General features: G+C 38.6%; 1 long non-coding RNA gene across 3 annotated transcripts in view; it reads left to right on the forward strand.

Moving 5' to 3' along the window:
- The window catches only part of LOC131742963 (uncharacterized), a 35387-nt gene that overhangs the window by 10361 nt on the left and 4624 nt on the right, over positions 1-20402 (forward strand). The window contains exons 3-9 of one of the 3 annotated variants that reach the window (XR_010840669.1): positions 295-384; positions 3907-4004; positions 4127-4234; positions 8615-8853; positions 9348-9493; positions 14652-14715; positions 15044-20322. This is a non-coding gene — a long non-coding RNA (uncharacterized lncRNA). Of the gene's footprint in view, positions 1-294; positions 385-3906; positions 4005-4126; positions 4235-8614; positions 8854-9347; positions 9505-14651; positions 14716-15043; positions 20323-20402 lie in introns of those variants that run through there. The other 2 variants (XR_009331624.2, XR_010840671.1) reach the window with 2 other exon arrangements.

The following is a 20402-nucleotide window of genomic DNA, read 5'->3' on the forward strand; positions in this document are numbered from 1 at the left end:
TTTAAATCAAATCCCAGGTAATCATGTCATTTAATTAAATTATATTAAGATACTTATTTGAAAAGGTTTAGATATAAAGATGGAAAATTTTTGACTTTTCATGTAGACTTTTTAGTTTTAAAAATGCCATATACAGGTAAATACCAGTTTTATATATTTATTTTTAAATTTCTTCCTTTATTTCAAAGAGGACTCAGATGGGAGTTAGACATTTAATAATGATTTTTGTAATTATAAATAAAGCTTACATGATATGTGTACATTCTGCTTTATGTTATGCTCTTTTCTTTGCAGGATTCTGTGGGACTGCCCTTTTATTCTGTTATAATTGGTCCACTTTCTGGTTTTTTCCTTTCCCTTCATTTGGAAGAGCTGTTAGAAATGGTAAGCAAATAAATGCTTTTTTTCCTCATTTCTGTGAGTGATAGAACTTGAAAGTGATGAATATGAAAAGGCAGACTCATTTAACATAGTGCCTTTTCTAATTCAAATGACAGCTAACTTTTCTGAGCTAAAGTGCACCCACATCTTTGCAATAGCATTTAGAGCACGAGTAGATTATAATGTTTCATGGCATGCAGACAGGTCTGTACATTAGTTCTAGGAATGTTGCTAGGAAATATAAATAAATAATGTTTCTAGTTGCAAGGAAATGTAAATATTCCCCACCAACTGAGGCAAAGGCTAGTTATTTATTTCCATAATGACAAAACTACTTTTTTCTTAAGTACCTATTTTCTAGGTAGCATTTAAATCTGCTGTGCATTTTAATAAATTCTTCATTTTCTTGCACAGTGTACAGGACTTGAAAGCTTTTTCTCCTGTTATTAATGAGGAGTACACCTAATATTAATGAGGTATTTTCAGGAAACTCTGGTGTGATAAATTCCTTCTATTCTTCAGTGTTCCATGCCTCTCTTTTAGACAGAGTCCCATAAAAGAAAGTCTTTGGAGTGATACTGCCTGGAGGGCTGGACTGGGGAGGGGACTCTCTGGCAAGATGCTCCTGAATATCTATGTGAGAGGAGCTGAGAGCCAACAATCTGGGTGGAAGGAAGATTCAAAGGGTTGTTTGGAAGCTGCAGTTGCAGAGCAAAACATTTTTTCCTTATATGTGTATCCAGTGTGGCTTGGTGCTGCCACTGCTTTAGACTTACGCTATCCATAGCTATAAGTGGCTTTTGAGCACTTGAAATGTTGTTAATATAAATTAGAAATGGTGTAAGTGTAAAATACGTGCTGGTTTTCAAAGATTTACTGTAAAAAAAAATGTAAAATATCTCATTTAATAATATTTTATCTTGATTGCACATTAAAATGTTATATAATATATACTTTATATATATACTTTAAATAAAACTACTTTTTAGAGTAGTTTTAGATTCACAGAAAAATTGAGCAAAAAATTTGGAGAGTTCTATATGTCCCCCCCACCACCAGCCTCCTTTACCATCAACACCCTGCACTAGGGAGTTACACTTGTTATAACTGATTAGTTATAATTGATACAAATTATCACCCAAAGTCCATATTTACATTAGGGTTTACTCTTGGTGTTGTACACTCTATAGGTTTTGACAAATGTATAATGACACGTATCCACTATTATAGTATCATACAGAATAGTTTCACTGTGCTTCACTTGTTTATCTCTTCTCCCCAAACTGCTAACAACTTTTTATTGTCTATAGTCTTGCCCTTTCCAGAAAGTCATACAGTGAGTAGCCTTTTCAGATTGGCTTCTTTCACTTAATAATATTCATTTAAGATTCTTCCATGTCTTCATGGCTTGATAGCTCGTTTCTTTTTAGCGCCGAATAACATTCCAGTGTATGAAATGTACTATAGTTCATTTATCTAAAAGTGACAATATTTTAATTAAAATCTATTATTAAATTTATTTTCACTTGTTTCTTTTTTACTTTTTAAATGTAGCTTCTAAAATAAAATTACATAGACTGCTCACATTAAATTTCTACTGGACAGCACTGCTCTAGACTGTGGTAAAACAGTGTTACTGGTAGAGTTTTTCTTCAATACAACATTCTCATTCAAACACCTGTCTAAGTTTCTCTGCCTCCTACGAAGAGCATTCTCTTTCTCCAGCACTTGCCTTGATTAGGTCCTTCTGTTGCCCCCAAACTACTTGGGATTGCAATGCTCCTCCCCTAACGTCTCCCAACAGGGACTTATGTTATTTAATTCATTTTTTCAGGACCAGATGATAATTGACTTATTAGGTCTTTTACCACCATACTAGGTTCTCTGGAGCATATAAATATGGGGTCTATGGCCAAGTGGCTTGCAATTAAAAAAATTTTCTTAGAAGAACTGAAATAAAACATTAGGAGTTAACTTTTTTGTTAGAAATCTTAGAGTTTATCTTACTTTAATTTATATAAGTGATTCATATAATAATATTGTTTCTAAAAACTAATTGAAATAGGAGTTTATAATCTGATTTATTCCTCTTTTGTGTTCTCAGTGGTAGTGACATTGCCTGTAAGTGGGCAGTTTTTTCATTCTTGGGATATTAAAAAATCTTACTCTTTAATGTGTAAAGAGAAAGAGAGAGAGAGGGACCAGATATATAGTATATCTGTATATTAAAATTTCCTGAGGGAGGCAATTAGAAAATAAATGTCTGAAAATGTTCCTTAGGGGGTTGGTCACGAAAAACAGTTTGAGACACACTGGTTTACTGGACTAGGTATTCCTAGAATATGCATAACAGAATGTTTTTATAACCAGTTAATCTCCAAAGTTTCCAAAGAGTAGAGAGGAGGAAAAAATAGAGGAAAGATAATTGAAAGATGTACATTTATAGGTTGGGGGAAAAGGAGGATCTCAAGAATGTTAGAATTCTCTACCACTAATTGATTATTAACATTTTGCCAAATTAATTAGTTCATTCATTCATTCTCTCTTCCCCCACCCCAACCCATATTATCTAGGTGAACAGAATATAGACACTCATTGCACTATTTTCTCAAGTGTTTTCTAGGTGTGAACATTTTTGAAATAAAAGTTGGGGTTTAATGCTATCATCTCCACATCCTATCTCTGTCACTCCTGTACCCTAATTCTACATTGGGGCCCTATTGAACCACAGTTTCTTGGTAACATGTTTTCTCTCACCTTTGGTCTTTTGCATGCATTGCTCCCTCTGCCTGGAGATATCATCTGGCCTCCCCATCTTCCTTCACACACAGCCTTTCCCTGGATAACTTCCAGAAGTCTTCTAAGGTTTAACTTCCTCCGGGAAGCCCTTCCTGACTACTCAGCACCACTCAAGCCTAGGTTAAGAGTCCTGCATTTATTCCCTTTGTTGTGATTGTCCTTATTATTTCCCTTGCCATGTAGTATTATACCTGTGCATTAAACTTAATCTGTCTTAATTGCACTGTGAGTTCCTTAAAGGCAAGGATTATGACTTATTTTATTCATCTTTTTGTCCTCTGTGGTTATTATGGGCCTCACATAATATTTATTAAATAAAGCAACAGTTAATTTTTCTATGAGATGCATACTTGTTTTATATAATTCCATTTAAAAGGAAAATAAAACCAAGAAATAAAATCTTCATGTTTTATTTATCTTGTAAAGCTTTACTGCTGATAACAGGATAATTTCAGGTTAGATTTTTATAAATATTAAATATAGCTCCCAGATCCCCATTATTACCCCTGTAAAACTCTTGGTAAAATGTCCCTGACAATCCCAGGAGAAATTGGTTTGTTATTTCTCTCAGCTTCAACAGAACTGTCTTTCTGCCTCTGTATTATAGCATTGCGGGGGTGGGGTGGGGTGGGGTGGGGAGATACCAAGATAGGAAGTTTGGAGTTTGGTGAGAGACTTATGAGTGATACTAAGCATTTTTCCTGACATGTGTATCATTTTTTATAGTTTACAGTGCACTTACTCCTCACAAAAGCCCTGTGAAGTAGACATTATTAACTCCTTTTTAAGGATGCTGCTAATAAAAGCCAGAATGTGTTATGAAGGTAAGAGTCTCTTTTTTTATTTTCTAGACTTTAGGCATTTCCCCCAAATCTGGGGTCCACTAATTTTTAATCTACAGCACCTTACCAAATTCTGCACTTCTCTTTTGTATAATATTGTGTAGGTACAACTCAAGCTGCAACTTCACTCTTCAGCAGCAGGAACTACTCTCTAATGAATGATGTACCCCAGATTGAAAATTCCTCAAGTGAAATGCTTGAGATTAAGTAAGGTCAGTTGTTTTTCTAACTTATCAAATCTTGTGGTATATAATTCTATATATTTACCCAAGATGAAGGCTATGATTGCAGCTGTGTGTGCAGTGGACAGAGACTGGAAAGGGCATGCACAGACATAGTAATCATTATTAGGGTGGTGGATTTAGGAGTAATTTTTTCTCTATAAGTTAAAAATTGTGTATAATTTTTAGAGTAGGTACATACCCAAGTTATTTTGCACATTAAGGGAAGCTAATAGCCACCCATTTTGAATCTTATTAGATTCTTAGCTAATTTAACTCACTCGTTGAGCAGCCATTTTCCCTCTGTCTTTCCATCTCCCATCAAGAAATCTCCCTCCCTCTCCTCTCAATAACATGCGTAGTACTCTGCCAGAATCATTGGATCAAACCACAGCATCATGCCACATTGACCCGGAAAGACTTGTTCCTCTATTTCTTAACTCTATCGTTCCTCTGTTTTGAATCAGGCCTAATGAATTCTTGCTTTTCTCCTCCTGAAGCAAATTAGTTTGTTCAGAAGAAGTCAGTCTTAAATTCTACCATGCCTCAAAGGGGTGGTTCTTGGATCAAAAATTAAAATGAAACTGGAGGCAAGAGGATTAGTTTAGAGGCTGGGCAATTGTTCACTTAAGAGAAGATGCTGAATTAGGCAGGAACAATAAGGATGAAGAGGAGTAGATTGATTATAGAGGCATTTGGGGAGTGTAATTGACAAGAATTGATGACCAATTAATAAGGATGTGTTAGGGATCAAAGATGACTGAGACCTCTAGCTTGGATGACTTAAGTAGATACTGCAACTCACAAAAATGAGTTTGTTTTGGATATGTTTAGAATGAAATAAATTCAGATGGAGGTAGTCAGTAGTTGGGAACATGTCTGTCTGTATCAAGAGAAGGTGATGAAAACTGGAGATAAAAATTTGAGAATTATCAGATTTTTTTGGTAACTACCAAAAATGTATGTGATCTTTCAGTTAAAATGACCCTCTTCCTTTAGTGTAAATTATATAATATATGTTTGAAACATCTTTACTGTTTTCATACTGTTAATGATAGGATTCTGGACCATCATTTGCCCAGAGAGCAATTGAGTATCTGAAGCAGAGAGGAAAGTCAAAGGGAAGGAATTGTTCATTTAGTGAACTCAGAAGCTATCTGTGCTCTGGGAATAAGAGACTGTGGGTGGTCTTCCAATGACAAGGAACTTAGAGATCCACTTTCATGGCCATTTCTGGCAGTCTAACTCCAGAGGGGTTTTTTTTTGTTTGTTTGTTTTGTTTTTGTTTTTAAATCACAGCTTGGGTCCTAATACAAATCTGAGCAGAGTCCTGTAGGCCTCTTCTTTCCACACCTGGCAGGGAGCTGGCTCAGTGTGGCCACACCCATGTGAAAGCTCTTAAACAAAGTTGGTCACCCTTTGTGCTGCCATTTCAGCTGACCAATAGTCCAATGACATTTATGCATACTGAGGATTGCCTGACCCCCCCTACAATGGCTGATAGATAGGTAATGTGATTATTCTTTTTCCTTGACTGAGCCGGCTATACCTCTGGAGGGCCCTGGAAGCCCTTGACAAGAGAATGACCTGGTACAAGCTTCTGAGCTTTGGAGGATACCCTTCCTAACAAGGCCATTTCCTCAGGGGTGTTCCATAGCATCATAGTTGCCTGCTCTGTCTTTTCCTACGAATTATATAGAGCATTAGTGTGCAGAAGTGTCACTCTGTATTGTAATGGGAGTTGGGTGACTACTCTCTACTTGAATGCTTGGCCCTGATGAGTCCAGTGCAGCTATGCCCAGCCTAAGCATTCTACTCTAACAGCAGCTCAGAGGATTGCTCTGTTCCTTCAAATCTGCTTGGAAGTTTTTTCCCCAAATAAGCCCTCTTTTTTTTTAATTCAAAAAATTTTTTAAAAATTTAATACAATTTTTAAAGGTTACTTTGCATTTACAGTTATTGCAAAATATTGGCTACATTCCTCATCTACAATACATCCTTGAGCCTATCTTATACCCAGTTGTTTGTACCTCCCACTTCCCCACCCCTATATTGCCCCTCCCCCCTCCCCACTGGTACCCACTAGTTTGTTCTCTATATCTGTAAGTCTGCTGCTTTTTTTGATATATTCACTAGTTTGTTATATTTTTTAGATATACAACACTTACATATATAAGTATATATATATATAACTGATATAAGTGATAGTATTTGTCTTTCTCCAACTTATTTCACTTAGCATGATGTCCTCTAAGTCCATCCATGTTGCTGCAAATGGCAAAATTTTATTCTTTTTTATGACTGAGTAGCATTTTATTGTATATATATACATCACATCTTCTTTATCCAGTCATCTATTGATGGACACTTAGGTTACTTCCATATCTTGGCAATTATAGATAATGCTGCTGTGAACATTGGGGTGCATGTATCTTTTCAAATTAGTGTTTTTGTTTTTTTCCAGTACATACCCAGGAGTGGAATTGCTGGATCATATGGTAGCTCTATTTTTAGTTTTTTGAGAAACCTCCCTACTGTTTTCCACAGTGGCTGCACCAATTTACATTCCCACCAACAGTCTACACGGGTTCCCTTTTCTCCACATCTTCTCCAACGTTTGTTATTTGTGTTGATAGCCATCCTGACAGGTGTGAGGTGATATCTCATTGTGGTTTTGACTTGCATTTCCCTGATGATTAGCAATGCTGAGCATCTTTTCATGTGCTTGTTGGTCGTCTGCATTTCCTTTTTGGAAGAATGTCTATTTAGTTCTTCTGACCATTTTTTAAATTGACATATAGTTGATGTACAATGTTTTGTTAGTTTCTGCTGTACAGAAAAGTGATTCAGTTATACATATATATGTATTCTTTTTCATATTCTTTTCCATGATGGTTTATTACAGGATATTGAATATAGTACCTTGTGCTATACAGTAAGACCTTGTTGTTTATCTATTTTATATATAGCAGTTCATATCTGCTAATCCCAAATTCCTAATTTATCCCTCTCCCCCATCTCCCTTTCCCCTTTGGTAACCATAAGTTTGTTTTCTATGTCTGTGAGTCTGCTTTTGTTTTGTAAATAAGTTCATTTGTGTAATGTTTTAAATTCCATGTATGAGTGATATCATATGGTATTTGTCTTTCTCTTTCTGACTGACTTCACTTAGTATGATAATCTCGAGGTCCATCCATGTTGCTGCAAATTCTTCAGTGTGTTTTTTAATTGGGTTTGGTTTTTTTGATGTTGAGTCGTATGAGCTGTTTATATATGTTTGATATTAATCCCTTATTGGTCATATCATTTGCAAATATTTTCTCTCATTCAGTAGGTTGTCTTCATTTTGTTGATGGTTTCCTTTGATGTGCAAAAACTTTTTAGTTTAATTAGGTTCCATTTGTTTATTTTTGCTTTTGTTTCCTTTACATTAGGAGATGGATCCAAAAAGATATTGCTGTGATTTATGTCAAAGAGTGTTCTGCCTCTGTTTTCCTCTAGGAGCTTTATAATATTTGGTAGTACATTTAGGTCTTTAATCCATTTTGAGTTTATTTTTGTATGTGGTGTCAAATAAGCCCTCTTATATTTACATTCTGTAGCACTAGAGTTAGTGCCCCTTTTGCATGACTTTGACCAACACACAGATGTTTCACTCTACAAGGACTGCAAAAAGGATTTTAGTGAGAAGGATAGAAAAAAAAAAAAGCTGTTTTCTATCCTGAGAGCCCCAAGACACAAAAGATTGTAGTCTACCTCTAGCCCAAAGACAGCCTTAGTTCTCAGCAATTTAGTTTAGTCACATGGAGCCAAACTGCCCTGTCACTCAATTCTACTTGTTTGAAGGTTGGACCCACACTGGTTTTATTTTTCATCTTTTCATGCTCTGTGGTCTTTTGTGACATTTAAAATAGTAACCTGTGGTTTGCGGAGGCCATTAGCCAATTCAGTTCCCTTAACAGCATCCACCTGCTGAGCCATTGTGCTCTAGTCTTCAAGTGTCCTCTGACCTGGTTTGAAGCAGTAGCTCTTTGGACAAGGCTTTCTCTTGTGTCCCAACTGTTCAAACATTAAACATCTATTCTTGGTCAAATAGGGGGAAAAAAGCTAAGTTGGTCACATTTTTCCTATTATGGTTGCCTTGATATTCAGTTGCTCTGCCCAACCCATATTTAATACTTAATAATAGTTAATTTTATTAGTTGCTTCTTCTGTGCCAGTGTTATGGACTGAACTGTGTTCCCCACATTCATATGTTGAAGTCCTACCCCCCAGTACCTCAGAATGTGACTGTATTTGGAGATAGGGCCTTTAAAGAGGTGATTAAGGTTAAATGGAGTAATATGGGTGGACCTTAATCTGATATTACAGGTGTCCTTATAAGAAGAAGAATAGACGCCAGGGATGCATGTACACAGAGAAGAGACCATGTAAGGACACACTGAAAAGGTGGCCATCTGCAGGCCAAGAAAAGAGGCCTTAGGAGGAACGAAACCTGCTGACACTTTGATCTTGGATTTCTAGCACCTGGAACTATGAGAAAATAAATTTCTGTTGTCTGAGCCACCCACCGCCATCTCCAGGGAATAGCTGGGTGAATATATTTGCAAGTAACTATTCTTTTTCCTTTCCTATATATACTGGTTAAAATTGTAGGTCTGACAGGTTACCAAAGTTCAGAAACAGATATAAGTATACATATACGAACATACAATATAGTAAAATATTTTAAAAGTCAGTAGGGGTAAGGATGAGTTAATTAAGAAATAGTATTGGAGAATCACTTGAAAAAACAACATTTAACTCCCTTACCTCACAGATAATATAAAAAATTAACTTCAGATGGAATAAAGATTTAAATGTTGAAAAAGAAACATGGAAGTACTAAACTATAAAGATTAATATTTTAATGTAATCCAGGGTACAGAAGGCATATTTAAACATAAGTACTAAAAGAAGAAACAAAAATGGAAAAAATTGATAGATTTGATTGCATAAAAAGTGTGGTTGGTCCTGGCAAAGTGGACAGGACCATTTGTGGTCCAGTGCTCAACATTTGTGAATTCAAGGAAGAACTTACAGTAATTAAACATGTTCTTTCCAGGTATATTTGATGCCAAAAAACATGGAACATATAAACCGGTCTCAAGAGACATTTTGGATCATCTGGTAAAGACAATTATAGCAGATTACAACCATCTTCTGAAGTCTTGGAGACGGTCCCCAAGGAACTTTTGGGAACACATGAAGGTGACGTTAGAGTAAGTTAGGAGGAGGCTTGCAATTTCACTGCCAGGCCCTTTGTGAGTTAGGGAAGGGCTTTGGTTGGAAATGCCCAAGTGTAATTTAGGAATCATTGCACTCTTCTCCAGAGGGAGGGGCCATCTTCCTTACAGATGGCTTCAGATCTTCATGAGCAATGAAGCTGAAAGCTCCCAATGAGTCCTTATAGTTTAATATATATAATAACACAATAGCCAATATTAATATAATGTTACAAATATTTATAGCACTTTTACACATGATTGTACTTAGAAATAGTATGGGTTGTGATGAGAGATTTGAGTTTGAATGCTTTTTCAACCTCTTGGTTTATATGATCTTTGGTAAGTTACTTAACCTCTCAGGACCTGTTTTCCCCTCTGTAAAATGGTGATGGCGATGGCGCTAGGGTCAAGGTGATACCCACCTTATAAGATAAGGACTGAATGAGACAAATACCTAGTATGATGTTTGAGACCTAGGAAGCACTTGATTTCCTTTCCTTCTCTAAAGATGGTTATTTGCGTCAGTAGACCTCACATTTCCACAGTAGTTATATGTTTATGAAGGTAACATATTCAAATATGTCTCACGTTACACAGTGATTCTTAACTCCAGCAATGGGGGTGGAAGTGGTGATGCCTGTATTGTTAAAGAGCACCCCTGCACCCTCAGTGAGAGTCCTTGGTCTACACTTGATACCCCAAGGATCTCTCACTAGTTGGATATTTTTACTCCTGCTTTACTTCAGTGAAGTGAGAGTTATTTACCTCCGTGGGAAGACAGTACATTAAGCTAATGAAAAAGGTAGTCGAGAAATTACCTTCTCATGTGTGGCTAGATGCCAGGAAGCATTGTTTTCTTGGGGTGAGGGGGTGCCTGTGGGGAAGTTGTGATGGAAAGAATGGTGGAAAGACAGAATACTCAGGGTCTAGGGGACTGTTGATTGGGCTGTATGGGAGAAAATGGATAAAAGGGAAGGTGAGAGGAACTGAAGACAATTGTCATTTTTCTCATAGATCCTCATTTAGCAGTCTGTGACTTGGCTTCTTCTGGGGTACCTACTGCCTCTTTATGCTGTAAACTTGTCGCATTTCCAGTCTCACCTACCCTAGGTATGAGACCTAGACCTACCACTTGAGTCGTATACGGTTATCTGACTCATCAAAGTCATATTAAGTACCATAAGATCCTGGAATTTTATCTGTCAAAGCCTAATAGTTCTCCTTATAATGATACATAATGGTTACAAATAAATTTGGGGAATTGCAAATATGGAAGGCAAAGAGAGAAAGGAAATGGTTTCAGTTTGCTATGAACTGCTCACAGGCTAGATTAACTGAGCATCACTTTTGGCTTATTCTAAAGAAGGGATATAGGACTAAGGTATCCATAAAGTTCTTATTCGAAGTATCCTTTGAGTTTTGGGTAAGGGACCTTATAATTGAAAATGCTAAGGATACTTCTTAGGCCAGGCAATTAGATTTGAACTGAAGAGATAAGATAATGCTGCAGGTGAAATTATGACTTTGAGAAGAGAGAGGCATATCATTATCTGGGGGAGCCATGCCATTCAGTAGACACAGAGGCTTCTATAGTGGTAACTACAGACACCACCCCCCTTCTAAGTTGTGACTTAACTGCTTTGGCCCAGCAGATGCTATCAGTAAACAAAACTTCCTGGGAGTGTCTGCTTGATCCTCTTTTAAGAGCAAGTTTCCAAAGACTGCCTAGGCCCCCATCCTTATTTTGTCATCATCTTCAAACTGCCCAAGTACTCAGCAATGAGGAGCAATAGACAAAAACAACGTGTGATTTTGTGTTAAATTGCATGTATAGACTAGAGAAGAGTAAAATCATAGTGCGCAGGACCACTCAAAGACAGCTTCATGGGAAAGAAGAATTTATGCTCGAGAGAGAGAATTTAGAGAAAGACAAGAGAGCATGAGCATCTCTAAGGTTCTGTTTTTGTGACTTAATTTTTACTCATGGCTCCCATTCTGAAACTCCTGGAGATGATTGATGTGAAAGAGGAAATAAGACAGTGTTAGAAGGGGCAAGGTGCTCAGGCGTATAGTAAGACAGTCTGAATTAGAGCAGCTGGTTGGATGTGTGGAGACTTTACCAGCTGGGGGGAGATTAGGAATTACAAATTGCATTAATAGAACCAAAGCACATCACAGATGCCATCAGGCAGAAGCCTTATTATGCAGTAATGACCCCCTGCACGCGCCATCCCCCAATTGACAATGCACAGATTGCGGTCACTGTACACTTCCAACAAATCTGGGTATAGCTGGTAGCCAGTACTTCTCCTTGAAGTTTGACTTGTTCCCTCAAATTGTTAATACTTCTGAAATGTTTTAGCTTTTGGTATCCGGATTTGAGCTTCCCTAGATGTTTGTGGTGTACATCATATTCTCGTCTTTGTACTTCAATTAATATGGTGCGTCTGGTGTCTAATGCCTCTGCACATGTCACTGTGTGGTCTTGGACAAGGCCAAAGAATTAACCTGGGTTGGGAGTCGTTATGCTTTCACGGTTTACTTTCTCAGTTTGGTTCAGCATTATTCTCTTGCAAAAGGCCAATTGGGAACAAGCTGGGAATGCAGCAGTTATTTCAGAAGTCCCCTGGGAATTTGCTTTTTAGCAATTAAATTATCTTTAGACTTTATTCCTCCACCAACTACCAGTGTGATTTTGAGCAAGTTATATAGCGTGAGGATAGCCAGTTACCCACACTTCACCCTGGGCCTCTGGGTCTTCATCTGAAAAGTGAAAGGACTAGGAAAGAGGATTTTGAGGTCCTTCCACCTCTAAGATTTTGAGAATTTGATAATTCCTGACTAGTAAGAATCAGATTTTTTTGATACTAGAGCAATGGGTTTGTCCACCGTGTGTGTTCTCCCACATTCATCTGCCTCAAGTCTACTGTCACCACTTATTTTCCCAGATGGAGATTTGGCAGGCTGGTAAAACCTAATGTAGTTTTCTTAAGAAACTAGACCCAACCACCTTGCCCATACTCACAGGCTCCTATCATTCCCTCCCATTCATTTATCCATTCATTCATCCATTTATTCAACAAACATTTATTGAAGGCCCGTTATGTGCTATGTACTAATCTTTAGAACCTGATATATGGCTTTTTATCCATTTTCCCTTATACTCATGTTCTTTGACAAACTAGGCAGACAACAGCATAGGAAAAGTATATTTAATCGTTCTGTTGAATGGTCAGAACTCTAAAATCAAGTTTTCTATAACAATATGTAATACAGGCACATAGGTCCAAAGTGCTAGGGAGGCAGTGGTAAACATGCAAAAAGTGTGGGAAGGGGCCTGGAAAGAAAACATTCTTTTCCATCAAAGTTTCATTCCTCAGGGCTTCATTTCAAAGGTTCATTGCCCCCTGCTTTCAGAAATCTCTGTTTCAAGGAAGTTACATGTTTTTGCTGCCTTAATTTGAATTTTGACTAGGCAGAGTCCTGAGATCTAAATTCAGACTGAGAGAACTTGTGATGGAACTTAGGCAGCTCTCTCACAGGACTTGATTTGTAGAGTAGAAAGAAAGGAAAGGAACGTAGAAGCTCAACCAGCTGAAGATAATCCATCAGGAATTCCTGGTTGCCTGAAACTGAGTTCTGGCTCTCTGTGCTGAGGCAGCAGCCAAAGAGAGAGAAACTAATGCCTAATTTTAGGAAGCAAACAGGTTTGTTTGCTCCCCTGTTTTCTAGATATTTTTTCTACTCTACATCAGGGTTTCTTAATCTCAGCACAACTGACATTTTGGGCTGGATAATTCTTTGTTGTGGGTGGATGGCCTGTATGTTGTAGGATGTTGAGTAGCATCCCTGGGTTCTATCCACTAGATGCCAGTAGCACCTCCAAGTTGTGACAACAGAATTGTCTCCAGAATTTCCAAGTGTCCCCTGAGGTGGTGCAAAATCACCTGGTTGTGTCCCACCGCTCTAGATGCTGGTGAAAGCTGAGGTGATCGCTGTCCATGCAGGATATAAAGTAGAAGCCTCAAACCTTGTGATGGCATAATATCACACACAGTCAAGAAGAGAGGTCTTTTCCTGGACCATTCAAGGATGAACATTATCTGAGAAGTAAAATAGCATTAGTTTGTTTTAAAAATCAGGTGTTCACATAGTTTAGAAAATCAGTGTTGCCCAACTAAATTTTTTATATTAAAATTATGATGATTTTCCACATATCTTAAGCATGTGTCAGGTGGGAGGAGATGCCAGGGCACTTTTGCATTGTAAATGAAAAGTGAATCATTTGACCCATCACTAAAATACAGCTACCTCTGAATTGTGAAATGGCAGCTGATTAGCAGCTTCTTACTGAATCCACCACAGTTTAATTTGTGGATTATAAAATGTGGATATACTGCAATCAAAACTTTCTAGAAACTTCCTCAGAGCAACATTACAGCAATATAGCTAAAGATTCTGAGACAAATGAGATGCAATATCCCATTCTCTCACTCCCTGGATAGGGATGGGGAGGTCCCTGAGATATGGGGATATACTTGTCTGCACATTCACTTTACTTCAGAGTCTAATACACTTCTCAGATGAATTATTTCCCAACTTTTAATATATGTCTGAAGATAAATTTATCTTGTTCATATTGAAGTCTTCTGTGGGTTGCTTTTGGCTTCTTCTCCCAAGTTCTAGACATAAATTCATTTCTCCCCAGAACTATAAAACTAGGTCATATCTTGTGGTGAAATAGTTCTGCAGATTCCTGGAATTCTGAAAATAACAGCAATAGGATACCATTACAGCCATTCAACAAACATTTATCAGGAACTGAAAGTCTCCCTTCCACTGTATGAGTGTACTTCTTGTTCAGAAATGGGCTTGTTTTTCTGTATTTTGATGATATTCTATTGAGGCCACATGGTATCATGGGTTGCTAGGGGAAAGGAGATGGCTTGAATCTTCCCTTAAGGAAAGGGCTCATCCTCAGAGCAAACAGGAACTGAGAGAGGAACTATGGGCAGGCTCCTAGATAGAAGTGGAAAGGTGGCTTCTATCTGAGTTCTCAACCAGGCAATGTGTGTGATCTAAAGTGTCATGATCAGTTATAATATGTATCTCAAGTAATGATCTTTTCATTTATTTTTTAGAAATTGATTTGAGGTTATCCCTCTATAATTCTAGAGAGAAAGAGATGGAGCTACAGCTAACCAGGTAACAGTATATAACCCTTTGTGTACTGCATGTGAACATGTATGTCTTGGTTTATTTAAAAAAAAAAAAGACTGAAAATTTTACTGCTCTAAGGGAATACAAGATAAAGATGAATAAGCTATAATTTGTAGGTCAGATTATCTAGTCACAGTATATTAAAAACTCATTTCCTTGTGGGAATCAAGGAAAGAGAAGGGGCTCCTTCTACTAATGAGATACTCAAAGGCTAGTTTCCTCAGGGAAATCTCCCTCCAGTGACAACCATGAAGGTCGGAAATGATGGAAACTGGCAGATTTCCTTACAAAGAATCTGTTTTGTGCACTGCAGCATAGTGTTTAGAGAACAGGAGAAAGAATGAAAAGCAGATCAAGAGATCCCTAGCCAAGATGGTGGAGTAGAAAGACCCTGAGCTCACCTCCTTTCACAGACACACCAAAATCACAACCATTTGCAGAAAAACCATCGATGAAAAAGACTGGAGCCTACCAGAAAAGATCTTCTACAACTAAAGACATAAAGAAGGAACTACAATGAGACAGGTAGGAGAGGCAGACTCAACAATATAGTCAAGTCCCGTACTCCCAGGTGGGTGACCCACAAACTGGAGGATAATTACATTGCAGAGGTTCTCCCAAAGGAGATATCTGAGCCCCACATCAGGCTCCCCAGCCCAAGAGTCCTGCACCAGGAAGACAAGCCCCCAGAACATTTGGCTTTGAAGGCCAGTGGGGCTTACTTTTAGGAGAGCCAAAGGGTGGGAGGAAGAGAGACTTCACTCTTAAAGGGTGCACACAAAATCTCACATGCTCTGGAACCCAGGGAAGAAGCAGTAATCTGATAGGAGCCTGGGTCAGACATATCTACTGATCCTGGAATGTCTCCCAGAGAGGCAGGAGGCAACTGCATATCACCCTAGGAACACAAGCACTGATGGCAGCCATTTTGGGGAGCTTCTACCATGTGGACACTGGTACTGGCAAATGCCATTGTGAAACTCTTCCTCTAGCTCATCAGGACCAAGACCTGGCCCCACCCAATAGCCTATAGTCACCAGTGCTGGGATGCCTCAGGCCAAGCAGCTAACTGGGTAGGGACACAGCCCCACCCATCAGCAGACTGGCTGCCTTAAGACCACCTGAGTCCATTGCTGCCTCTGGACATGGCCTTACCCACCAAAGGGCCCAGGACCCAGCTCCACCCACCAGTGGGCAGGTGCCAGCCCCAGAATCCCCTGGACCCTGATGCTGCCCTCCAGGAAGCCTATTCTAGCCTCTGGGCCAGCTTCATCCACAAGGGGGCAGACATTAGATGCAAGAAAACCACAATCCCAGAGCCTGCAGACCTAGCCTGCCACCAGCAGGCCAGACCCTGCCCTAACCACTAGCAGGCCAGTGCAAACTTTGAGACACCCCAGACCCAACTGTGTCAGGAACTGTGCCCACTCCCCCACTCCCTCACCCCTTGCCCCCAGCAATCCAAGACCAGTCCTGGGACCCCTGGGCCCTGCAGCTGGACTCCAAGACATGGCTTTGCCCGCCAGTAGACCAGCACTAACACCCTTGCTTCACCCATCAGTCGGTGGACAATATTACCAGAGTTTTCTGGACCCTGACTCCATTCACCCATGACCCAGCACTATCCCTGGGTCCCCGTGGGGTTCCGCAGTCAGCTGCCTCTACAGCCAGCAGCCTCCACATGAGACAGGGCCTGGCAACGTTGGACCAAGGGCTAACCAAGCTTACTAGACTTCCCACATAGTCAGCCTGTGACAACAGGAGGACCCATGCAATCCTCATATGAAGAACTCTAGGGCATACAGCTTGAGTGATGAGAGAGGAGTGTGCTGTTGGGACGTATAGGAGGTCTCCCACAAAATATAACTTCTCCAAGGTCATAAAATGTAACCAACCTACCAGATACATAAAAATACAAACAGCAACGTAGCAAAATGAGGTGACAGAGGAACATGTTCCAGATGAAGGAACAAGATAAAACCCCAGAAGAACAACTAAGTGGAGATAGGCAGTCTACCTGAGAAGGAGTTCAGGGTAGTGATTGTAAAGATGATCAAAGAACTAGGGAGAAGAATGGATCCAAAGAGTGAGAAGTTAAAAGTTTTTAACAAAGAGTTAGAAAATATATATTGATAGAACAACCAAACAGAGATGAAGAATACAATAACTAAAATGAAAAATATACTAGAAGGAATCAACAGTAGACTAAATGGTGGATCAGTGAACTGGAAGACAGTAGTGGAAATCACTGATGCTGAACAGAAAAAAAGGAATGAAAAGAGGACAGTTTGAGGCATCTAGGACAACATCAAGTATACTAATGTTCACATTAAGGGGTATAAGAAGGCGAAGAGAGAGAGAAAGGAACTGAAAACATATCTGAAGACATAATAGCTGAAAACTTCACTACCCTGGGAAAGGAAATAGACATCCAAGTCCAGAAAGTGCAGAGAGTCCCATCCAGGATTAACCCAAAGAGGAATACACCAAGACACATTGTAATTAAAATGGCAAAAACTAAAGATAAAGAGAGAATATTAAAGGCAGCAAGGGAAAAGCAACAAATAACATACAAGGGAACTCATATAAGGCTATCAGCTGACTTTTCAGCAGAAACTCTGCAGTTCGGAAGGGAGTGGCACAATATATTTAAATTGATGAAAGGGAAAAACATACAACCAAGAATACTCTAGCCAGCAAGACTCTTGTTCAGATTTGATGGAGAGATCAAAAGCTTTACAGGCAAGCAAAAGTTAAGAGTTCAGCACCACCAAACCAGCTTTACAAGAAATGTTAAAGGAACTTCTTTAAGTTAAAAAGAAAAGGCAAAAACTGGAAACATGAAAATTATGAAAGGAAAAAGCTCATAGGTAAAGGCAAACATAAATGTAGGAAATCATATCATGCACAAAGCTAGTAAGAAGGCTAAAAGACAAAAGTAGTAAAAATCATCTATATCCTCAGTAAGCAGTTAAGGGATACACAAAACAAATAGATGTAAAATATGATATCAAAAACAGTGATCATGAGGGAAGGAGAGTACAAATGCAGGGTTGTTAAAATGCATTTGAAATTAAGAGATCAGCAACTTAATACAATTATGTATATATATATATATAGATTGCTATATAGAAACCTCATGGTAACCACAAATCAAAAACCTATGCTAGATACACAAAAAAGTAAAAGGAATCCAAGCATAACACTAAAGATGGTCATCAAATTACAAGAGAAGAGAACAAAAGAAGAAAGGAACAAGAAAGACAGAAACAAACCCCAAACAATTAACAAAATGGCAACAAGAACACATACATATCAATAATTAAATTTAAATGGACTAAATGCTCCAGTCAATAGACATAGAGTGGCTGAATGGATAAAAGAACAAGACCTGTATACATGCTGCCTACAAGAGACTCACTTCAGATCTAAAGACACACAGACTGAAAGTGAGGGGATGGAAAAAGTTATTCCATGCAAATTGAAATCAAAAGAAAGCTGGGGTGGCAAAACTTACATCAGACAAAATAAGCTTTAAAATAAAGACTGCTATAAGAGACAAAGAGGGACACCGCATAATGATCAAGGGATCAATCCAAGATGAAGATATAACAATTGTGAATATATATGCAACCACCATAGGAGCACCTAAATACATAAAGGAAATGTTAATGGACGTAAAGGGAGAAATCAACAGTAACACAATCATAGTAGGGGACTTTAACACCTCACTTACATCAATGGACAGGTCATCCAGACAAAAAATCAGTAGGGAAACACTGGCCTTGAATGACACATTAGACAAGATGGACTTAATGTCTATATCTATATCTATCTATACCTATCTATCCATATATATATTTATATATATGTATCACATTTCATTCAAAAGCAGAATACACATTCTTTTCAATTGCACATAGAACATTCTCCAGGATAGATCACGTTCTAGGCAACAAAACAAGCCTTGGTAAATTTTTAGAAATTGAAATCATATACAGCATCTTTTCCAATCACAGTGCTATGAAACAAAAGAAGTCAACTACAAGAAAAAAGACTGCAAAAAAAAAACCACACCGAAACATGTGGAGGCTAAACAATATGCTACTAACAACCAATGGGTCAATGAAGAAATCAGAGGAAATTAAAAAAAAAATACCTAGAGACAAATGAAAATGAAAACACAATCCAAAAATCTACGGGACACCGCAAAAGCAGTTCTAAGAGGGAAGTTCATAGCGACACAAGCTTACCTCGGGAAACATGATCTGACCTGATCCCACAACAGCCCCATAAGAAAGGGTTTCCTCTGATTTCGGTGTTTGCATACCACCTTTGCAATTTTTATAATATCCATGTACTACCTTATATCTAAGTATACAACTTTATATTTGTATTTCAACCACTTTTTAAAATACATCTTTATTGGAGTATAATTGCTTCACAATACCATGTTAGTTTCTGTTGCACAACAAAACGAATCAGCCATATACATACACATGTCCCCATATCCCCCTCCCTCTTGAGCCTCCCTCCCATCCTCCCTATCTCACCCCTCTAGGTCATCTCAATCACTATTTTTTAAAATAAATGTAAAATTTTTTTTTACCACACTCAAAAAAGCAAACCAGATCAACAGATTTTTGTCTGCCCTTGAGGACTTAACAATCTAGGCAAGGAATATATGTGCCTTAGAGAGTGTAAGATATTATAAATTATACATGCTCATCAAGGGGATGTGAGATGAAAGGACCAGCAGGAAATGGGTGAAGGAAGTATGGATCTGAATTAGCATAGAGTAGAGGAGATTTCCAGGAAGGGGCAGAGAGAGAGGGAGCAAGGCCAGAGAGCAGTAGTAGGTAGCTGAGAGGAGGAGGAACCTTAGGGAGAGAAACTTAGAGAGCTGTGACTGCATAGCTGAGGACTTTAACTTTGATATAATAGTGCCCAGAGAGTCACTTTAGGTTGCAGAGTAAAAGACTGCTGTGATGAAAATCGCATTTGAAAAATTTTATTCTGGCACCTTGTTTCCTATCACCTGAAACAGAGGAAGGAGCAAGTACAAGGTTTTAGAACTAGTTGGAGCATGAGATGATTAGGGTCAATCTGAAAGATAACATGGGCAAATACTGTAGAGCTTGGTAACAAATTGACCTGAAGGACAGAGGGGGACAAAAGTAGCTCTAAGGTTGTGAGCCCGGTGCATGGTGGCAGTGCCACTGAGTAATGTGGTAGTGTTGACTATAACTTCACAAGCTCAGTTGTGTACAAATTCCACATGCAGAAGAATATTCAGAAAGAGATGTCCTACTCGTAATTAGAGCCAGAGGACTGAAGTGAGAGTGGGAAGTCTTAGCAAGAGGGCTAGTTGCTGAGTGCTTTGTCAAGTCTCCAGTCAACAGGGGCTTTGTTGAGGGGGGCTGGGAGGAGGCCACTTACGTGAGCGATTATGCGCATGTCATGATGTTTCATTGTGAAATCCAGAGTAATGAGTCAGGGCCAAGTATCTCTTTCTCTTCAGTAAGATATGCTTGTCTTCAAGTATGATTCAATAAATGAAAAGGTGTTTGAATTTACACAAATATTTGAATTGCATAGAGTTGTTTTTTCTGTAAGTCTGTCAATGAGGTCTCTACTCTTTGTTAACAAATGCTTACCTTTCACACTGGCAG

Source organism: Kogia breviceps, chromosome 1 (genome assembly GCF_026419965.1).
Source record: "Kogia breviceps isolate mKogBre1 chromosome 1, mKogBre1 haplotype 1, whole genome shotgun sequence".
NCBI lineage: Eukaryota > Metazoa > Chordata > Mammalia > Artiodactyla > Physeteridae > Kogia > Kogia breviceps.